The following is a 22,625-nucleotide window of genomic DNA, read 5'->3' on the forward strand; positions in this document are numbered from 1 at the left end:
GGTGATATATTTAACTCGAAACCCTTGTGGCTAGGAAAGGCTCCCACAGATTTCTCTCCAGTATTAATTCTGTTATAGCAATTAAAGAATACTCCGACAAATATTTTCTTCCATTTACTAGATTCATAGGATTCCTTCTAGCACAAATTCACAGATGTTCAATGAGTTCTGCACTCCGACTGAAGGTAATCCCAAATTTCTTCCTGTTATAGGAGTTCTCTCACCTTGTCCTATAACTATGAAGTTTTTGGTGTTTTTTAAGGTTTGAACCCCTGAAGAAGGTTTTCTCACATTCCTTACATTTGGACGGTTTCTCTCCTGTGTGAATCATTTGATGTTGAATAAGTGAGGAGCTCCTGCTGAAGGATTTTCCACAGTTACACTCATAGGGATTATCTCCAGAATGGAGTCTTGGATTTTTATTACTGTCTTCACTCTTACTAAATGCTTTGCCACATTTATCGCCTTCATAGGCCTTTGCTTCAATATGAATTTTTTGATGATTAAGGTTTTTACATCAGTTGAAGAATATCCCACATTCACTACATTTATAGGGTTTATCTCCAGCATGAATGATTTGATGTCAAACAAGGGATGAACTCTGGCTGAAGGCTTTCCCACACTGACAGCGTCCATAGGAATTCATTGTGGTATGACTTTTTGGGCATTGAATATCTATACTGAGGCTCAAGGCAGTCTCACGTTCATTATACTCTGAATGTTGCTTACCTACTGAGTCTAAGTTAAATTTGAAGTTAGTTTTAAACTTATCACCCCTTGGGGTCCCCTTTCTCATAGGAATTCTTTGTTGTGTATCAAAAATTGAGTCAACTGACTTAACATCAGAGCTTTTCTTACTTGCACTAGATTCAAAGTCTCCCTCTTCAGTGTAGATTGTCTTATGAATTAAAGCTTCATGTAGCAAATTTATGTTCCTGTGTTCCTGGTTCCTATATAACCAATCATCACTTCTCCAGCCATCTAAAGAAGGATGTCCACTCTTGGTCAGTCTTGTCATAATCACTCCATGGGATGTTTCTTCTCCAGAAATTCGCTGCTTTGGAACTGAATCTTGGTTTTCCAAAATTGCCTGACTAAAAAGAAATAAAAAAAATTCCAAGAACTAGAAGGGAAATTGTCTAATTAGGAAAGAGAAGCTAAACCATATCAGGGTAAATGCATATTTTATGGGTCTTAAATACAGAATGGAAATGTGAGGTGAGGTTAGAAAAGGATAATTACAGAAGAAATAAACTGGATAAAAATATTACAAAACAGGTTTAGGCGATCATAAAATATGAGGAAATCTATTCAGGAATAATGAGAATACATAGGGCTTGGATAAAACATCAGCACATGAACTCAGATATGTGGCATTTCAAAGTTCAGATTATCACTGGTGCTAAACTAGTCTGTGAAGGTTATGCCTAATCTTCCTTTCTCTAGCGTCCTGTCTCCTTTAATCCAAGCTGCTCACCAATAATAAATAAGCCTTACTAAAATACCAACTTAGTCACATCTTTAGGAATATGTCTACACTGACAGGCACCATACCTTAACCAGCTAAAAACAGACTTGCAATTTTAGTGCCTCTATTTTCTATAAGCCTGCAATTGTTCCCCGTATTGAAGAAAGGCAGAAAAAACTGTAATATAAGGTAGCAAGGAAATTATCCTTTTTCTGGGCTCAAAACCACTCCCGATTCCAACAGTGCCATGATATTTTTCTCTGTATTTCCTAGAACTCAAAACTTCACATTTTCTTATTAAGATTAGATTCTCTCTTCACCTGTCTTCAGTTTCTGTTTCGTTTAACTTTCCTTCCCAAAATTCCTTTCTCACTTAGCTTCTGCACAAATATGCCCAGTATACTACATATTCTAGCAATTAAAACATTCAAATTTCACTGACTGCCCTTTGTCCTTCTCCACATAACTTCAGGTGCATCTAATGATTTTATCTTCCACATTTTATTGGTAGCCAAATCGCATCTTCATACATTACCGACCCTTGTTTCTACCAGTCTCCAGGACATCTCCACTTGAATATCCTACTACTCTCTTCCAACTCAACAAATGAGAGCCTGAGAATATCATCTTCCATGTGGAAAGAACTTTCCTTAATGTCTTCATTTTTGTTGAGTGAGTCACTGTTCTACTCATATTTACACGAGAGTTCATGAAGAGATCTTGACTAACCATTGCTCTTTATTTCTCATATCTAATCTGTCCTTAGGTACTATTATTTTGTTTTATGAAATGACTTTTACCTCAAAGCAGCCCCACTGATACATCCAACTTTGACAAGTACCTATCAGTTCATCCTGGTTTAATCTAATTTCTAGCAGAAATGATCACATCTGTACAATACCCAAGCTGGAAGCTAGACTATTAAATCAGAATCTCCTGTGGTAGAGTCTAGGAATACAATGGGAGTATCAATTGCAGTTTTCCTGTCTCTGCTCACCATTGTGTATTGGGTGTGTGGGGGCACATGGATGACTTGTCACTTTAATTCACCAGCCTTCAGAGAGAGAGGCACCTCATCCAAACCTGAACCTAATTTTGATGACAAGATCCTAGGCTTCGAGCTTGACGCCATTATAAGATGAGGTCTTAGGAAAGAGTAAATGTATTTAATAAGGGGGAAATTAAAGATAATTTGTGGCCAGCTGACAGACTATAGTAGATCAAAACAGCTGCACATTCTTTGACACTCTCCCCATAGAAAGGGGAGTTTACTTTTCTTCCCCTTGAATCAGGGCTGATCCTATGACTACTTCGCCAACAGAATGTGGCAGAAGTGATACCATGCCATTTCTGGGCCTACGCTTTAGGAGACTGAGGAGACGCGGAAAGGCCACATGTAGGTGCTCTGGTTCACACGACCAGCTCAGTTCCCAGTGACAGCCAGCATCAACTTCAGTCACGTAATAAGCCATCTTAACCATTCTGTCTCAGTCAAACGCTGCATCCTCAGCCAACACCATATGGAGAGTAAGAATTCCTAAGTCAACTCCCAAAATTGTGAGAATTAATAAAATGATTGCTGTTTTCAGTCACTACCCTTTGGAGTAAGTTATTAGAAGCAATAGATAACCAAAACAGTAAGTGTTCCAGCAGTATTTATTGAATGGCAAAATTCCTAACTGTATTTCCCTAAATAAATTTTGTTGTTGTCATATTTGTACAACTCATTGTTCATGTAACCTCCTTACTCCTATTTTTAAAATCACCTTCATGTATTTTGTTACTTTTAAGTCATTTAGTTCTAACATGTAAGAAAGCTACTAATATTTTTATTTTATATCTGGTTTTAAACTCTTGACAGATATAATAATTTTGATAATGAGTCTCTTGGATTTTCTAAGTAGAAAGTTCTCTGCAAATAACAGTTTTTTCTCTTCTTTTCTATTAATTAAATTTTTCATTTGTTTCATTTATTTTTCTTTCATTAGTTAAGTCTTTCAGGTCAACATTAAATAATTATGGTAATAGGCATTCTTATCTGTTGATTTTAGTGGTAACAGCACTGTTTATCTTCACATACAATACCAACTCATGATTTGTTGTTCTTTTGCTCTGACTAAATAGGTTTCAAATCATTGGCTTATTCACAACCACTAATTCCAAACTCACAAGTTTCGAGATGGAAAAATTCTTATGTATAAAATTAATAGATACAAAATAACAGGGTAAGATAGCTGAAAATTTTTAAACTGTGCTTTCTCTACAAGACTTTGTTCCTGTCTCTAACCTAAAACAAAAATGAACACTTTAAATCTTGGCCTATAATCCCAATCTTGGGTCTCTGTTTACATCTCTCCTGGAGACCAGCCCATGCCAAACCACCTCTTCCTTTCTTTGGCCTGACAATTTCCCCCAACTTCTCAAGTCACTCCAGTGGCTTACCTGTGCTTATAGATTAAAATCCATAGGTCTCAACTAGTTAGTCAAGCTGTCCAAAATTTGGTTTTATATTTTCTATCCAAATTTACCTTATACTGTCTAATAAACTTGGACCACTGGCTCTTGAACCTAGATGTACATCTGAATCATTTGGTGAGCTTTTAAAACATATGTCTATGTGTGTGTTTGTGGGGGGGTATGTATACACATTCTCTGTGGCTACGCTGGCCTTCTCATAAGCAGAGCAGCATCAGGGTAGTTGAACTAGTGGCTGCTGACTTCCACAAGAAAGAAGTAGAAGCTGCAAGTCCTATTACAGGCTAGACCTGGAAATGGCACAGTATTACTTCTGCTGCATTTATTGATTAAACAGTTGAGTGGCAGCTCAGATTCAAGAGGAGGGGAAACAAAGTCTACTTCTTGATGGAGAGAGTGACAAAGACTTTGTGGCCATCTTTAATCCACTATAATCCATTAACTGTTTCAGAAAATAAATTACATGTACTGAAGTAAATTCCAGATTGATTAAAGTATTTTATTTAAATAATGAAATTAGAATAAAATCAGGAAAGGTATTTCTTAGTTTCGAGATGGAAAAATTATTATGTACAAAATTAATAGATACAAAACAACAGGGGAAGATATCTGAAAATTTTTAAAAATATGTATGGCAGACACCAAAAATAATTTAAAAACCTCAGAGATATCTCATTTGCCACAACTGTGGTCAATAGTGAAAATTTACATAAGATCTTCAAATATTGCTTAAAAATCTCTGAAGTTTTAATAGATAAAAGACACAAAATAACCATTTACTGAATCACAAGTGGCCAAAACAGATGAAATAATTTTTACCTTTCTCATAATCAAATATCTATCCTTTTTTTTATTTGGTTCCTATATATGTGCAAACAGCTGGGGATACAAAGATAGGGCAAAAAGAGACATGGTCCCTACCCTCAAGGAACATAAATCCCAGTGTGAGAGACAAAGACTCACACAGATACACGTGAAATATAACAGTGTTAAATGCTAAAAGTAGAAGAATATGGTGTTATGGGTGTACGTAAGAGAAAAAACTAACCTAGTCAAGAAAGTCTTCCCTGGGGAAATGTGGACCTATTTGAGGTCTGAAGACAAGGAGTTAACTAGACAAAGAATAGGGGAAACAGCATTTTGTGTAAAGAAACAGCATGTACAGAGGTCCTGTGAGGGCACAGGGCAAGCCACACTCAAGGGACAACTAGAATGTGCTTCCTATGGAACTGTCTCTTCTCTGCATTACCCCAGCACCTATCAGAGTGCTGAGGACACAGTAGATGCTAAACATATTTGATACTGACTGACTGAAAGTAGATCAGTGTGGTTCAAGTGCAAAGAGTAAGGGGAAGATGTAGTGAGAGATACGGTTGGAGAAGTAGGTAGGGACTAGTGTGTTGTGAAGTAAGCAAAACTGAAATCAGTAAAGTGATTTAAGCAAATATATGACAAAATTTGATCTCTTTGATTGCAGTGTATCTCAAACATTGGAACTGGAGAAAAAACAGAGAACTAAGAGGTATGAGAGATCTTTTATTAAGACAACTTAAGAGACTATGGTGATAGTTTAGTTAAGAGACGATGACGATACATGGACTAGGGTAGTGGCATTGCAGATGGAGAGAAGAGGAGACGTTCAAGAGATATTTAGGAAGTTAAAATAAAGACAAATATTAGAGAGTTGAAGGAGAAGAAGTTGTGCCAAGAATAATACTTAAACTACACTTGCATAACTGGATGGACGGCAGTCACTCAGCTAGGGAACAATAAAAGAAGACTGGAAAGGAAAAGATTATGACTTTGTTTTTATGGAATTTAAGGCATCTTTAAGACATCCAAGAGAAATGTCATGTGCATATAAATTTTTAGTTCAGAGAAGAAGCCTGAGCTGGGATATAAATTTGTAAGTCACCTATCTACCTGCGGTACTTGAAGTTGTAACTGTGGATATGACAACCTAGGGAAGAAAATAAGAGAAGACAAAATGAGATCAAATGCTGAGAAACTTGGAAATTTCTGAAATTTGGATAGCTACAGAAAGACTGCAACAGAGAGAGACAGAAGAGCCATAAAGAGGAAAATCAAAGTATTACAAGAACCTCAGTGTTTTAAGAATGAGGAACAGGTAACAGTGCCACTTGTTGCTGAGAAGTCAAGAGAGACAAGGAATGAAAAAACGTCCACTGGAATTTGCTACAATAAAGTCATTAATGACCTCAGCTAGGACTGTTTCAGATGAATATTTGGGGTAAGGGCTAAATCAGAATAGGGTAAGGAATAACACATGAGGAAATAAGAAAAGCAAGTATAAAATAGTTTGAGAAGTTTGGTTATAAAGAAGAGGTATAGAAGAGAATATGGGGTTGAGAGAAAAACTTTAAAAATCAGTAATGACCTGAAAATGTTAAAAAGCTAGTGGGAGGATGAGGCAGAAATGGTGAAAATACAAGTGAAAGAGCAGGGAGAAAGGGGATCCAAAGGACAATTGAGGGGGAGGATTTACCTCAGAAAGGAAGAAACACACTAACTTGCCTATCAAATTAACAAAGATTTCAGGTAAACAATACCCAGTGTTTACTAGGGTGATAATAATAAATAGAGAGAGAATAAATAGAGAGACACTAATACTGTCATTATTAGTGACAGTATGAATTGGTATAACATTTCTGTAGACAATCTAGCATAATGTAACTAGCCCGTTAATATATTTATATCCTTTGATGCTGAAGTTCCTCTTCTAATTAGGTATTCTATGGCAGTCATCAGATATGCCTGAAAAATTGGCCACAACCTAAATGTCCAACACTTGGTGGGGGGGATGGTTAAAGAAATTGATATATGTATGTGAGGGAACATTATATGTGAATTAGAAACCAAATTTTCACGGACCATTTAGTAAAATAGGTAAATACTCATGATAATCATATTAGGTGAGAAGAGTAGAATATCTAATGACATATCCCTGATGACATCAATTTTGGAAAATAAGAAAATCTTCAGAGGCACATCATCACAAACAAAGAAAATGGCTAAGAAAACCAACCACATGTTAATAGCACACAATTCTAGGGGAGGAAATGGAGGAAGTTATATTCCTCTCCATACTTTTCCAAACATACTAACATTTAAACAAACACACAATAATTTATAATCTCTCACAAACAAGACACTAATAAGAATAAAGAGATTATGAGAGGGTAGGGAGTTGCAATGAGTTAAGGAGCTCTACAGTAAAAGAAGGAAAAACAGAAGATTACTGAAGCTGCTATAGTTTTTGTTTTCTTTAAAAGAAAGAATATCACTTAATGTCATGTTGGCCAGTGTTTATTTATATAGCACTTACCCCATGCCAGGCCCTGTTCTAAGTGTGTTACACATATCAACTCATTCAACCCTCACAGTAACATGGAGGAGACACTATAATTAATTCTGTTACAGAGGAGGAAACCGGCAGGTGTACCACACAGCTTTAAGTGTCTGTATTCCTATCCAGAACACTATTTTGCCTGTCTGTGAAGGAAAAGCAATGATGACTTTTATTTTATTTATTTATTTATTTATTTTTGAGGAAGATTAGCCCTGAGCTAACATCTGTTGCCAACTTTTCTCTAGTTTATGTGGGATGCTGTCACAGCGTGCCTTGATGAGCAGTGCTAGGTTCGGGCCAGGATTCAAACCTGGAAACCCTGGGCCACCAAAGCGGTGTGCATGAACCCAACCACCATGCCATCAGGCCAGACCCTAGTTTCCCCTTTAATGGTCTTAGCACCCTTGTTCAAAATCAATTGACCACTCATGTATGAGTTTATTTCTCTCAGTTCTGTTCCACTGATCTGTATGTCTATCCCATTCCAGTACCACATGGCTTTGATGACTGTAGCTTTGTATTCAGTTTTGAAATTGAGAAGTATGCATCTTCAAGCTTTGTGTTTTTTGTCTGTGAGGAAGACTGGCCCTAAGCTAACATCTGCTGTCAATCTTCCTCTTTTTTTCCCCTCCCCAAAGCCCCAGTACATAGTTGTATATCCTAGTTGTAAGTCATTCTAGTTCTTCTATGTGGGGTGCCACCACAGCATAGTTTGATGAGTTGTGCTTACGTCCGCACCCAGGATCCCACCTGCGAACCCTGGGCCACTGAAGCAGAGTGCACGAACTTAACCACTAGGCCACAGAGATGGCCCCCTGCTCTTCTTTATCAAGTCTGTTTTGGCTATTTGGGCTTTGTAATTCCATAAGAATTTTAGGATCACCTTGTCCATTTCTGCGAAAAAGGTAGCTGGAATTTTTATATGAATTGCATTTGAATCTGTAGTTTGCTTTGGGGAATACTATCATCCTAACAATATTGTGTTCCAATCCATGAACATGAGCTATATTTCCATTTATTTAGGATTCTTATAATTTCTTCAACAATGTTTTGTAGTTTTCAGGAGTCAAGTCTTACACCTCCTTAAATTTACAGCTAATTATTTTATTCTTTTTTGGTGCTATTATGAACGAAATTGCTTTAATTTCATCTTAGGATTGATCATTGCTAGTACATAGGAGGGCAACTGATTTGTTGTTGTTGTTGTTGAAGATTAGCTCTGAGCTAACATCTGCCACCAATCCATCTCTCATTTTTTGCTCAGGAAGATCAGCCCTGAGCTAATATCCATGCCCATCTTCCTCCACTTTATATGTGGGATGCCTGCCACCGCATGGCTTTGATAAGTGGTTCAGAGGTCCCCACCTGGGATCTGAACCAGTGAACCCCGGGCCACCGAAGTGGAGCATGTGAACCTAACCACCATGCAACCAGGCTGGCCCCGAAATGCAACTGATTTTTGTATGTAGATCTTGCATCTTGAAATTCTGTTCAATTTGTTGATTAGGTCTAACAGTTTTTCTACTGGATTCTTTCAGAATTAACTCTACATAATAAACCATCTGCCAGTAGAGAGAGTTTTACTTCTTTCTTTCACTCCCTCTCCTAAAGACTGCAATTCGTGACTGCAGGAGGCTCTGTGAGGGAAGGAACAGGGGAGCAGATGCTCATTTGTGGGAACATCAAGGACACCCTAGGGCCCTTGCAGCCTAGAGCAAAGCCCTCTAATGGGGCAAAAGCTTTCACAGGGGTGACCTCATCAAGCCAACACCCCAGGAGACCAGATAGCTAGAGCAGAGTTAGGAACCCCCGAGAGCACACATGGAATAGTGCCCCTCCCATCACCCGCCCTGTGCCCGCTACACTGCCTGGGATCTCAGCTGTAGGCAGAGGGCTCAGAATATGTGGCTCTTGACCCCTACCCAGTGGCAACAGGCAGTAACTGCAACCAAATGATATCAGAATGCATAAGACATGATCCACCTCCTCTAGCAATATCAGCACTACTTAAAATCACCAGACCAAAGAGAAAATGATAAGTACCCAGAATTCAGTCCTGAGGACACAGAAATATGCAATCTAAATGACAATGAATTCAAAATAGCTATCATCAAAAAACTCAACGAGGTAAAAGAGGATGTAGAGCAACAATTCAATGAGTTCACAAAAGAGACTGAAACTATAAAGAAAAATTGATGAGAAATATTAGAGATGAAATACACAATGGAAGGGATAAAACAAAATACAGATTCCCTGAATACTCAAGTGGACATCACAGAGGAGCATATAAGCATAACTGAATATAGACATGTTGAAATGCTCCAAACAGAGGAGAGAGAACAAAGACAAAAAGAAATTAAGACAGTCTCGAGAAATATCTGACTCAATGAAATTCAAGATGAGAATTATAGGTATTCCAGAAGGAGAAGGGAAGGAGAATGGAGCAGAAAGCATGTTCAAAGAAATAATAGCCAAAAACTTCCCAAACCTAGGGAAAACAGAGGGAAATCTGTGTGGAAGACATTTCCAGATCTCCTAGATTTGTCAAGGTAAAAAGACCTACTGCAAGGCATATAGCAGTAAAACTGGCTAAAATGAATGACAGAGAAAGAATACCAAGGGAAGCAAGGCAGAAGAAAATAACCCACAAAGGAATCCCAATCAGGCTTTCAGTAGATTTCTCTGCAAAAACCTTACAAACTAGGAGAGAATGGAACAACATATTCAAATCTTTCAAAGACAAAAATCTTCAGCCAAGAATACTCTATCCAGCAAAAATATCCTTCAGATATATGGGATAAATAACTTTCCCAGACAGACAAACAAAACCTATGGAACTTCGTAGCTATAACCCCCACCCACCCCCCAAAACACACAGGAGAAATTCTCGAGAAGCCCCTCACACCTGAAAAAAAAGTGGGGGGAAGAAAGGGGTCACAAAACACAGAGTAAGGAGATAAATAGAGAGAATCAGAATAGGATACCAAATAGTCAAGTATAGCATTAAGCTAAAGGAAAGGAAAACAGCAAAAACAAAGATAAGCCTGTCATTTTAACCACAGACTCACAAGATGGAATAAGATATGAGAAAAACAACTTAGGAGGGGAGGAGGAAAGGGACTGAATTGGTTTAGACTAAGGAAATAAGAGGCCATCAGAAAATGGACTATCTCATACACGAGATTCTGAATACAAACCTCAGGGAAACCACTAAACAAAAAAGCAGAACAGAGACACAAATAATAAATGAGGAGATAACAAAGAAACACATTAAAAAAAACTGCATAATACAATGGGTAGACCAAAACACAGAGGATGAGAAAAAAAGGAAATGCAGGAGAACCAGAAAACAAGCAATAAGATGACAGCATTAAGCCCTCATATATGAATAATCACCCTAAATGTAAATGGACTGAATTCTCCAATAAAAAGAAACAGAGAGGCGAGATGGATTAAAGAACAAGATGCAACAATATGCTTCCACCAGGAAATACATCTTAGCTCCAAGGACAACACACAGGCTCAGAGTGAAGGGATGGAATCGAAACTCCAAGCTAATGGCAAACAAAAGAAAGCAGATGTTGCAATACTTACATCAGACAAAGTAGACTTCAAGATAAGACAGGTAAAGAGAGACAAAGAGGGGCAATATATAATGATCAAAGGGTCACTCCATCAAGAAGAAATAACACTTACAAATATCTATGCACCCAACAGAGGATCACCAAAGTTCAGAAAGCAACTATTAACAAACCTAAAAGATGATATTAATAATAACAGAATAACAGTAGGGCACCTCACTCCACTCACATCAACTGATAGATCTTCTAGACAGAAAATCATCAAGGAAAGAGCAGAATTAAATGAAAAGCTACACCAGTTGGACTTAATAGACATATATAGAACACTCCATCCACAAACAGTAGAATACACATTCTTTTGAAGTGCGCACAGAACATTTTCAAGGATAGACCACATGTTGGGAAACAAGGCAAGCCTCAACAAATTTAAGAAAATTTAAATAATAACAAAAACCTTTTCAGATCACAATGCTATAAAGCTAGCAATTAATTATAAGAGAAAAGCTAAAAAGGAGACAAAGATGTGGAGAATAAACAACATGCTACTGAACAAGCAAAGGATCACTGAAGAAATTAAAGGAGAAATCCAAAAATATCTGGAGACAAATGAAAAAGATAACATACCATACCAACTCATATGAGATGCAGCAAAAGCCATATTAAGAGGGAAATTCATCACAATACAGGCACACCTTAACAAATAAGAAAAATCCCAAATAAGCAATTTCAAATTACACCAAATTGAATTAGAAAAAGAAGAACAAACAAAGCCCAAAGTCAGCAGAAGGAGTGAAATAATAAAAATCAGAGCACAAATAAATGCTATTGAAACACAAAAGGCAGTAGAAAGGATCAATGAAACAAATAGCTGGTTCTTTGATAAAATAATAAAATTGATAAAGCCCTAGCCAGACTTAGAAAGAAAAAAAGAGAGCAAGCTCAGACAAACAAAATCAGAAATGAAAGAGGAGAAAATGGACATGACAGAAATACAACAGATTATAAGAGAATACTATGAAAAACTAAATGCCAACAAAATAGATAATCTAGACGAAATGGATAAATTCTTAGATTCCTACAACCTCCCAAACCTGAATCAAGACGAAACAGACAATCTGAATACATCAATCACAAGGAAAGAGATTGAAACAGTAATCAAAAGTATCCCAAGTAATAAAACCCCAGGACCAGACAGCTTCCCTGGGGAATTCTACCAAACCTTCAGAAGGGATTTAATATCTATCCTTCTCAAGCTATTCCAAAAAATTAGGGAAGACGGAATGCCTCCTAACATATTCTACAAGGCCAACATCACTCTGATACCAAAGCCTGACAAGGACAACACAAAAAAGGAAAACTACAGGCCAATATCACTGATGAACATAGATGCAAAAATCGTCAACAAAATTTTGGCAACCCGAATTCAGCAATACATGAAAAGAATCATACATCATGATCAAGTGGGATTTATACCAGGGACACAGGGATGGTTCATCATCTGCAAATCAATCAACATGATACACCACATCAACAAAGAGAGGAATAAACACCACATGATCATCTCACTAGATGCAGAGAAGGCATTTGACAAGATTCAGCAGCAATTTATGACAAAGACCCTTAACAAAATGGGGATAGAAGGAAATTACCTCAACATAGTAAAGGCCATATATGACAAACCCACAGCCAATATCACACTCAATGGGCAAAAACTGAACGCCATCCCCCTCAGAACAGGAACAAGACAAGGATGCCCACTATCACCACTCTTCTTCAACATAGTACTGGAGGGTTTGGTGAGAGCAATTAGGCAAGAGAAAGGAATAAAAGGAATCCAAATAGGGAGTGAAGAAGTGAAACTCTCGCTATTTGCAGACTACATGATCTTATACATAGAAAATCCCAAAGAATCCATTGGAAAACCATTAGAAATAATTAACAACTACAGTAAAGTTGCAGGGTACAAAATCAACTTACAAAAATTAGTTGCTTTTCTATACTCTAATAACAAACTTACAGAAAGAGAACTCAAGAATACAATTCCATTCACAATCACAACTAAAAGAATAAAGTACCTAGGAATAAATTTAACCAAGGAGGTAAGGGACTTATACAATGAAAACTATAAGACATTACTCAAAGAAATTCATAATAACACAAGGAGACAGACAGAGATTTCACGCACATGGATTGGAAGAATAAACATAGTTAAAATGTCCATACTACCCAAAGCAATCTACAGATTCAATGCAATCTGAGTAACTGGCATTACTCAGAATGCCAATGACATTCTTCATGGAAATAGAGGAAAGAATACTAAAATTCATATGGGGGCAATCAAAGACCATCAATTGCTAAGGAAATCCTGAGAAAAAAGAACAACGCTGGAGGTATCACAATCCCTGACTTCAACATGTACTACAAAGCCATAGTGATCAAAATGGCATGGTACTGGTACAAAATCAGGTACACAGATCAATGGAACAGAACTGAAAGCCCGGAAATAAAACCGCACATCCACGGACAGCTAATCTTCAACAAAGGTGCCAAAAATATGCAATGGAGAAAACACAGTCTCTTCAATAAATGATGTTGGGAAAACTGGAGAGCCCCATGCAAAAGAATGAAAGACTATTATCTCATGTCATGCACACAAATAAACTCAAAATGGACCAATGACTTGAAGATAAGTCCTGAAACCATAAAACTCCTGGAAGATAATATAGGTAGTACACTCTTTGACATCGAACTTAAAGGCATCTTTTCAAATACCATGTCTTCTCAGATAAGGGAAACAAAAGAAAAAATAAACAAGTGGGACTTCATCAGACTGAAGAGCTTCTGCAAGCCAAGGAAACCAGAACCAAAACAAAGAGACAACCCACCAATTGGGAGAAAATATTCGCAAATCATATATCTGACAGGGGGTTAATCTCCATAATACATAAGGAACTCACACAACTGAACAATAAAAAAAACAAACAACTCCATCAAAAAATGGGCAGAGGATATGAACAGACATTTTTCCAAAAAAGAGATACTGATGGCCAATAAACATGTGAAAAGATGTTCAACATTACTAATCATCAGGGAAATACAAATCAAAACTACACTAAGATACCACCTTATGCCTGTTAAAATGGCTATAATCACTAAGACTAAAAATAACAAATGTTGGAGAGGGTGTGGAGAAAAGAGAACCCTCATACACTGCTGGTGGCAATGCAAACTGGTGCAGCCATCATGGAAAACAGTGTGGAGATTCCTCAAAAAACTAAAAATAGAACTACCATATGACCTAACTATCCCACTACTGAGTATCTACCCAAACAATTTGAAATCAATAATCCAAAGTAACATATGTATCCCTATGTTCATTGCAGCACTATTCACAATAGCCAAGACATGGAAACAATTCAAGTGCCTACAGACAGATGACTGGATAAAGATGTGTTTTATAAAGATATATACAGACACACAAAGTGGAATACTACTCAGCCATAAAAAAGACAAATTCATCCCATTTGCAACAACATGGAAGGACCTGGAGGGAACTAAGCTAAGCGAAATAAGCCAGACTGGGAAAGACAAACACCATGTGATTTCACCATATATGGAATATAAACAAATACATGGACAAAGAAAACAGTTCAGTGGTTACTGGGGGAAGAGGGGTGAGGGTGGGGACAGGGAGTGAAGGGAAGCATTTATGTGGTGACAGTCAAGAAATAATGTACAACTGAAATCTCACATTGATGCAAACTATTATGAAGTCAATAAAAAAATTAAAATAAGAGAAATAGGAAAGAAAGCTCACAGGCTGTATGTTAAAAACAAAACAAAACCAAGGAAACATAAAAAAAAATGTAGAAATAACAACAAGAATATCCACTGTAACAATAAATGTACTGGGTAAAAATTTAAACTGTATAAAAACTCAAGAGACATCCAAAACAAATTCCAGAGTTGCAAGTAAAGGGATGATCAAAAAAATAACTAGCAAATGTAAACAAGAATAAAATATACAAGGATATATTGAATTAAAATATACAGTGAATTCAAAGCACAAATGCATTAAATTAGACAAAGTGAGAACTTTAAATGATTTAAGGTACAACTCATAATGAAATATGACTGTTATTAAATGTACCAAATAACATAATTGAAATATATTTATAGCAAAACAATGATATAACAGAAATGGAAGAGTAAGGCAAATTTCTCAGTCCTTAACAGAAAAAGTAAACTAAGTAATAATATAGCAGAAATGAATAATATGCTTAATCTGCTAAATAAAACAAGAGATTGTAGTTTTCCATTCAAGTATTTATGAGACTGCTTACAAAAAGCTGCTATGTATTAGGCTACCAAAAAACTTCTCAATAAATAAAAAGTAAATATGAGTGGCACAGACCACATTACCAGAATGAAAACCAGAAATTAACACCAAATACCGAAAAAAGTTTCAACCACTTTGTAGTTTAAAATTTTGCTTCTAAAAAAACTACTCAGATAAAAGGATAAAAGTCCAACTGTAAAATATCTAAAAATTAAAAACGATAAAAACACTGCACATCAAAATCTACAGAGCACAGCTTAAGCTCGACAATGGCAAAGCCTTACATACAGCATTTAACAAGAATGACATGAATTAAACATTCAACACAGAAAGTCAGGGGAAAAAAGAAACAAAATATACTACGGATTTATATGTTAAAACGTAAGTTAATAAATTATTCAATATAAATAATCATACAGCTGGGAGGACAGGTAGACATGTTCAGGACGATATGCTTGCATTTAAGATTTCAAAGGAGGAACTGTTTGCACCATATAAAGTCCGAGAAGCATGGCCGTGACGCGAGTAGCTTAAGCGGTCTGCAAGTGATTAATACTGGAATAAAGTCAAGAACTGTTAAGTCTAAACTCTAAAATACTGAAAAGACGCCTTTGAGGACGATGGTGGGACTCAGGATGAAGAGTTAAAATGCTGAGCCTGCGCCACCGGAAGGGCGGGATTAGGAACACGCAGGTGACAGGAATCTGGAGCATTAGATTAACCAGGCGACACAAATTCCAAGGATTTTGCAGCGTCAAGGAACTTGAACAGGCGGGAAAGGGTAATACCTGTCTGTGAATACGGCTGCTTTTAACCGAATAGGTCATAGGTAGGGCAGCAGCCTGAGGTAAGGAGAGCCTTTCCAGATTAGCTCAGAAAAAGAGGAGCAGAAAGCAGTTTGCAAATAACTGTCTGAAATAAGAACCACGCCTGGAGGTTTTAACGTTTTGGGGGAATGGCCAGGAATGACTGAGAAAGCCAGTTAGAATTAACTTTTCTAGATTTTCTTTTCCAGTCGCACCTGGTATTTTCATGAGCAATCAACACCAGTCATTCCACAACCGGCTCATCATGATCTACTTACCAGGTTCAGCGCGTGGAGATTGCTCCCCTTACAGAAAGGAAGAAGGGACAGCAGCGAAGTTAAATTCCTGGTTTACCAGGTCTGGATCCAGGACCCAGCCGCCCTGTATCCCACTCCTAACCCCCTTCTCTCTACTCTCTTACCCACTAACTTCCCGCCGCAGCCCTCGCCTCCATCCCTCCGTCAGCTCGGGCCCTCCTCTAGCTTCTCCCGCAGACACTGCCGAGCGCAGCGTTGGAATCCGGGTAACTGCGAACAAGCCGAGAAGCGCCTGTTCCGCGCGGACGCCCTCAAGCGGGATTCCCTATTCCACGCAGCCGCGTCCTCACCGCCCGCCTGACGCGGGTGATACCTGCCAGCAAGGCTCCGTTCAGTCACGCCCAGGCGCCAGTTCAGACACGGGCGCGGAAGTCGCCATCCTGGCGGGTGAAGGGAGCTGGCGCTGGCAATCACGCCAGAACTAAGAAACGCTGGCCACACCTGGCCCTTAACCTTCGCTGCGGTCTCGGCGCCTCATGAAAGCCAAGGCGCATTCTGGCGCGCTCCCGCGCAGGCGTGCCAGCCGTGGAAGGAGCCCCCAGAAGCTTCCGCGGCCGGTGTCTGTCAAGCAGATATCAGAGGGTGTGCTTTTCCCAGTCCCGCCCCTTTCCCCAGGCCCCACCGCTCCGAAGACTTGCCCCCCGCCAGACCCTGGGCTCCCCGTGCATGGATGCTGACCCTGCTCGGGGTCAGCCAAAAAGGGGGCGTCAAACTTTGTTGCTTCCTCAATCCCATCGAATAAAACTGGCCAAAACCTTTCTTACCTTCTTTTAGTCCACCACTCCACCCTCCTAGCCCCTTTCCCCGCTCCCCGCCATTTGCTTGGGACCAAAAACAGTGACATAATTTCGACAAGATATCATCTTGTGTGTAACATGGTTTAACCTGTTTTTCACTCATTTAGTGACTCAATGATTCATTCAGTTTTACATCAAGGTAAAGATCTTGCAGAAGATCATGAGTTCAGTGTTCACTTGTTGAGTATGAGATACTTTGTGACATTCAGGAAGCGTTGTCAGGGAGTTAGATATAGGCATCTGGAGCTTAGAGGTGTCTGGGGCTAGACATGTACAATTTGTCTCAATTCTGGGTAGATGGTAATTGATGTTATGAGTGGAGATGAGATTGCAGAGAGAGAGAGCAGAGTCAAAGGTGAGGATCTAGGATTAAGTACCAGAGGAAGAACCTACACTGGTCGTGAGCTTCAAATCTAGGCCACGAGTTGACCAGGTAAAACAAGAGTTTTTGGGGGATTTTTTACCTGGGAACTAGGATTTTTTTTTTTTTTTTTTTGCTAACTTCCTCTGCACTCAGTACTATCATAAGCAAATTATAACTATCATCTCACTTGATCATCAACACAACGCTATAAGGGGATTTTCATCCCCAAATTCATTGAAACTAAAAGATGGCAAAGCTAACTTTCAAGCTCAGATCACTTCATAGTTTTCCCATCGCTTCTCAGTCAATGCTTCAAGATTTAGAGGACCATAGTATGATATGTCAGAAGTGTGGAATGGTATTTTCCAAGATTGGTGCCACGAATTGTTTGTGATGGGGCTGGCCTTTATAAAAGTCATATTTAACTAGCTAGGCAAAGATAAAAATTTAACTTGAAAATATTGCCAGTAAACAGGCTCAGACATAATCTACAGCCAAATAAGAGTGCAGGGAAATGGAAAAGGCACAGAGTAGGAGGGAGAATGACCAGCCTTCCTAACATACCACTCATAGATGTGAAGTTTCTGATCATGTGTCTTCAAAGGTCTGCTGAAGTCTGGACACCGCTCCCTAATTGAATAAGGGTCATTTTCAGGTTGCGGTCATCTCACTGAAGTTCTGGCTATTTTTATGACACAACTTCACAGTTTTCTCTCAATGTATGACTTTCAATGTAAGTGTAAAAGACTCTGAAGCCACCTGGGACTAGATCGTTAAGATGCATAGAATTGTTTGCGGCAAACTCCATTCCTTTCTGTCATCATCAAATCTGGCTCTTCTGAATTAGAGCCTGTCTGTGTTTTTTTAAGAAAAAATACAGAGAAAGCTTGATCTGACTTAAGCCAACACGTTTCCTAGATCACTTATATATGCATTAAGCAAATTTTTGAGAATCTAATATGTGGCAGATACTGTACTAGGCATTGGGAATATGCTAAGTAAACACAGTCATATGAGGACTGTCTTAACACCCAACAGAAGCATTCACTGGGATGAAATATTGTATCTTTTCACTCAGCCTTCTGTGTTCTACACGTTATCAGAATACTGTGTTGTATAGATTCTGAGTTATACTTGACAGTAGGTCAAATTGTAGGTAATCAAGACATTAGGAGGTGATTTGGTTTCATGGGCCATGTGTAACGAACATTTGTCAATTTTTGGCTTCTGATCATGTGAATACCCTTTCTGTGTTGATAGCATTCCATGAACCTTGGGGGAAGTTAGAGTCTCTCTCCCTCCATGGAAGCTAAATACACCTGAAATTCACTTTCTTTTTCTCCATTGCGGCTAGGGCACAGCAGGTAATTTGGACTCAATCAATTAGATACACCCAGTCTAGACTGAATTAAGAGCTGGTGATATAAAAAAGCAAGGATGACAAAGAGTTTCTTTTATTTTCTTTTTAAAAAACAGACTTTTAAAAACAACTTTATAATTACAAGAAGTTGAGAAGATAGTACAACAACTTCCCATATACCCCACATAGTTTTCCATATTATTGACATTTTACATTATTATGGTACATTTCTTACAACTAAGGAAATAACATTGCTACCTTATCATTAACTAAAGGCCATACTTTATCCAGGTTTCCCAGTTTTGTTTCTTTGTTTTTTACCTTCTGTCCTTTCTGATCCAGGATCTCATCCAGGATACCACATTACACTTAGTTGTCATGTCTCCATAGGTTCCTCTTGGTCCTGACAGTTTCTCAGACTTTGTTTTTGATGACCTTGACAGTTTTAAGAAGTACTTGTCAAGTATTTTGTGGGATGCCTGTTTGTTGGAATTTGTCTGATATTTTTCTCATGATTAGACTGGGGTTTTAAGTTTGGGGGAAGAAGTTGACAGAGACAAAGTGCCATTTTCATCACCTTGTATCAAAGGTACATACTATCTACATGACTTATCACTAGTGATGTTAACATTGATCACTTGACTGACATGATGTTTGCAGACAATTTCTTTTTCTGTTTTTCTGTCAGTGGCAGAGGAAGCAGCAACACCCCAATTTCTAGACTCAGCAGCTCCAGCAGCAGGACCTGAGCTGATGGTGATGGCAATGTAAATTGCACCATCTAGTGCTAAATGGCAGTGATGTCCTCATCAGACTCATGATTTTGGCCTGTGATTCTGGCTGCGGGACCAGAATTGCCGTTATTTCTATACTTTCTCTATTAACTTAAATCATTCATAGTCAGTTTCTGTTACTTGCACCTAAGAACCCTGGTCAGTACAACATCTTTATGATTTTTGGGTGTGTGTACTAAATAGTTTTTCTTTGGAAACTTTCTGGTCCTTTATTTCCCCTCTCTCCATAGCATGAGAGGTGATTGATAGTTTCAAGCAGGCAGCTTTTTATTGGTAATGTGAAAAAGGCCCGCTGGCATCTGTTTTGATGGAATGAATGGGAACATGATTCTCTCAGCATTTCAGTTATCCATTGCTGCATAGAAAACCATCTCAAAACTTAGTGCCTTAAAACAGCAACCGTTTGATTTTGCTCTGGATTCTATGGGTTCAGAATTTGAAGAGTGGGTATGCAATTACCTGTAATGGCAATATTTAAGATATGACCATGGGAGTGAGTGGTAGAGATAATGGGGCAAGGAAAATCAAGGAATTCTGAGAATGCAGAATATTTGAATATTTCATTCTATATGAAAATTAAAATAACGAAGATCTATAACAGCAGCAGAGTGTTGAGGAGAGTGGCGGTGAGCCAGGGATTAAAGTCTCAAGGAAAAGCGGGTAGTGACATAGGAACCTAAAATAAAATTAAATAAAAAGGTCACAGTCCCACCCTCCCAGCCACACCTTATTTCTTCCTTCTGCCTCATGGTGAAACTTCTGCAAATTAATGCCTACACTTTGTGTTTCCGTTTTCTTATTTTCCCACCCATTACTGAAATAGATCTTGTCCTGATCATCACTGTCAGCCAGGTCACCAACTTCAACTATTAATTTTCTGTCCTTATCTATATCACTTCAACTAGCATATGTTGTTTGAAAGAGGGTTTTTCTCTGATCATCACACCCCAGATTAGTTTGTCTATTGTAATGCAGCTCCAGTAATTTTAAAAGGATTATCACAAGTGCAAAAATGTGTATTAAAACACAATACGTGTCTGTCATTGCTCTGGGAGTACTGGATACACCTAGAGTTGGATAAGATAAAATGAAATGAGTTCAGTAAGTGGTTTTAAAATGAACACATGGAAGCATGAATGAAAGAAATAAGAAATTTAGCTACCAGATATGTCTTCACTGAGAATGTCTTCTACTGCAGAGTCAATTTGAAATCTGTTGTTCCTGGACCCACGTTCATGGTAACTGTAGAGTGGTTACCGTGGAATCCCCTTTAAATGTGTGATTAATTCAAAGTTTGGGTAAAAGAAGGAAGTGGCTGTCAGCCACTTTATTTGGCCTAATGGTTTATGAGAACCTGGAGTAGATTCTGGAATTGACCATTCTGGAGAAGATGAGTCACAGTGAGGTGTGGCATAGAGGCACCTAAGCTTATGGAGGGGTCAGCCTTGGATTGGTAAACTCCAGTTTCTAAAATTCTAAATTCTATTTTGCTTTCTGAAGAGATGTTCATTGGGTAAATCAGGCTCATTCAAAGGAGGATGACTAGAATGAATATAGGGAACCAAAGGATGTTAGATAAAGGAATTGCAAGGGAACAGATGGGTGGTTTACTGTAAGAATTGTGTTTGGGAAAATACAGAAACTGACTTCAGTGAGTTGTGATATAGAAAGGTGACAAAAATTGTTCTAGGAGTAAACTAGGGAAAGTGAGTTCAAGATACAGGAAATACATTTTGAATTACAATGAGGAACATCTTTCTTATAGTAAAAGCTATCTACATGAGAAAGAGAAAAATCCAAGAGAGTAGTGAGCTATATCATTCTTGTTTAGGCAAATTCTGGACAATCACGCAATAGAAATATTATGGGATGGTTTAAGCCTCAGACATATGGTTGGATTAGATGACTGTTGAATTCTTTTTTTACTCAGATAGTCTATGCTTATATGAAATCTGGAGTGATGATATAAAAACCTTTTTCCGTAGCTTTCAGGAGAGAACATGATGAACTAGGAAGTATTATTGCCTCTGGTACCTTTCTACAAGTTTAAATGCTCTGGGCCGCAAACAATCCCAGTATTAAAGACTCTTCCAGATATGTTGATTAATCAGAGCCTATTCTTAGGTTTGTATGACTGAGACGTCTAAACTTGAAATGTTTTTGATCTTAGAATCATGCATGCAACTCATATTAGACATTATATCAGGACAATCTAGTTTAAACCTCCTAGATTTAATTTTGATCATGCTTAAAATGTGTCCATGTTAGTTAAGTTAACCACAAACTCCTTCAAAATAGCACTTGACACTTTTCATAATCAGGATATAACCTAACTTTTCATCTTTTTGTTTCTTCCCTATCTTCTAGCTTAGAGTGGAATACTCAGTTTTTAGAACACATCCTTAAATTGTCTGTTCTTCCTGAAATGATTTAATTCATAACTGCCTATTGAAATTCTGCTCCTCTTTTAAGAATGTTACCATAGCTCTAAAAGTCAGACCCAGAGATCACTGTCTCTGAGAAAAGGGCTTTCTTCCAACTAGTTCCTAAGAGCTCCTTTGACATCCTTGTTTCTAAGTCTATAAATTACGGGGTTCAACATTGGAGTCACCACTGTATAGAACACAGATATCATCTTATCTTGCTCTTTTGTAGTCTTGAAATTTCACAAGATTGTAAACTATCATAAACTCAATAAAAATTAACAAAAAAAGAGATTAACAACAATAACTGATAATAAAATACAACAATTATAACAGTTAAAAAAAAGACTTAAGTATTCATATGCTTTGACCCAGTTTTCAGTAGTATGGGGGAGGGAGAAACCCCTTTTTAATAATTCTTTCTTCCCCAGGAGGAGTGAAACTCTGATTTGTAACACTCTGGGATATTGATTGGCCCATGTTTACTACTGTAATTGAAATATTGAAAATATTACTGATCAATGGTTAATA

At 38.0% G+C, this 22,625-nt stretch overlaps 1 pseudogene; it reads right to left on the reverse strand.

Annotated features, from left to right (window-relative positions):
- Positions 1–220: 220 nt before the first annotated feature.
- On the reverse strand, positions 221–2,940 carry LOC124252239 (zinc finger protein 215-like; annotated as a pseudogene).
- Between the last annotated feature and the right edge of the window lie 19,685 nt (positions 2,941–22,625).

This window comes from Equus quagga, chromosome 14 (genome assembly GCF_021613505.1).
Source record: "Equus quagga isolate Etosha38 chromosome 14, UCLA_HA_Equagga_1.0, whole genome shotgun sequence".
Classification (NCBI taxonomy): domain Eukaryota; kingdom Metazoa; phylum Chordata; class Mammalia; order Perissodactyla; family Equidae; genus Equus; species Equus quagga.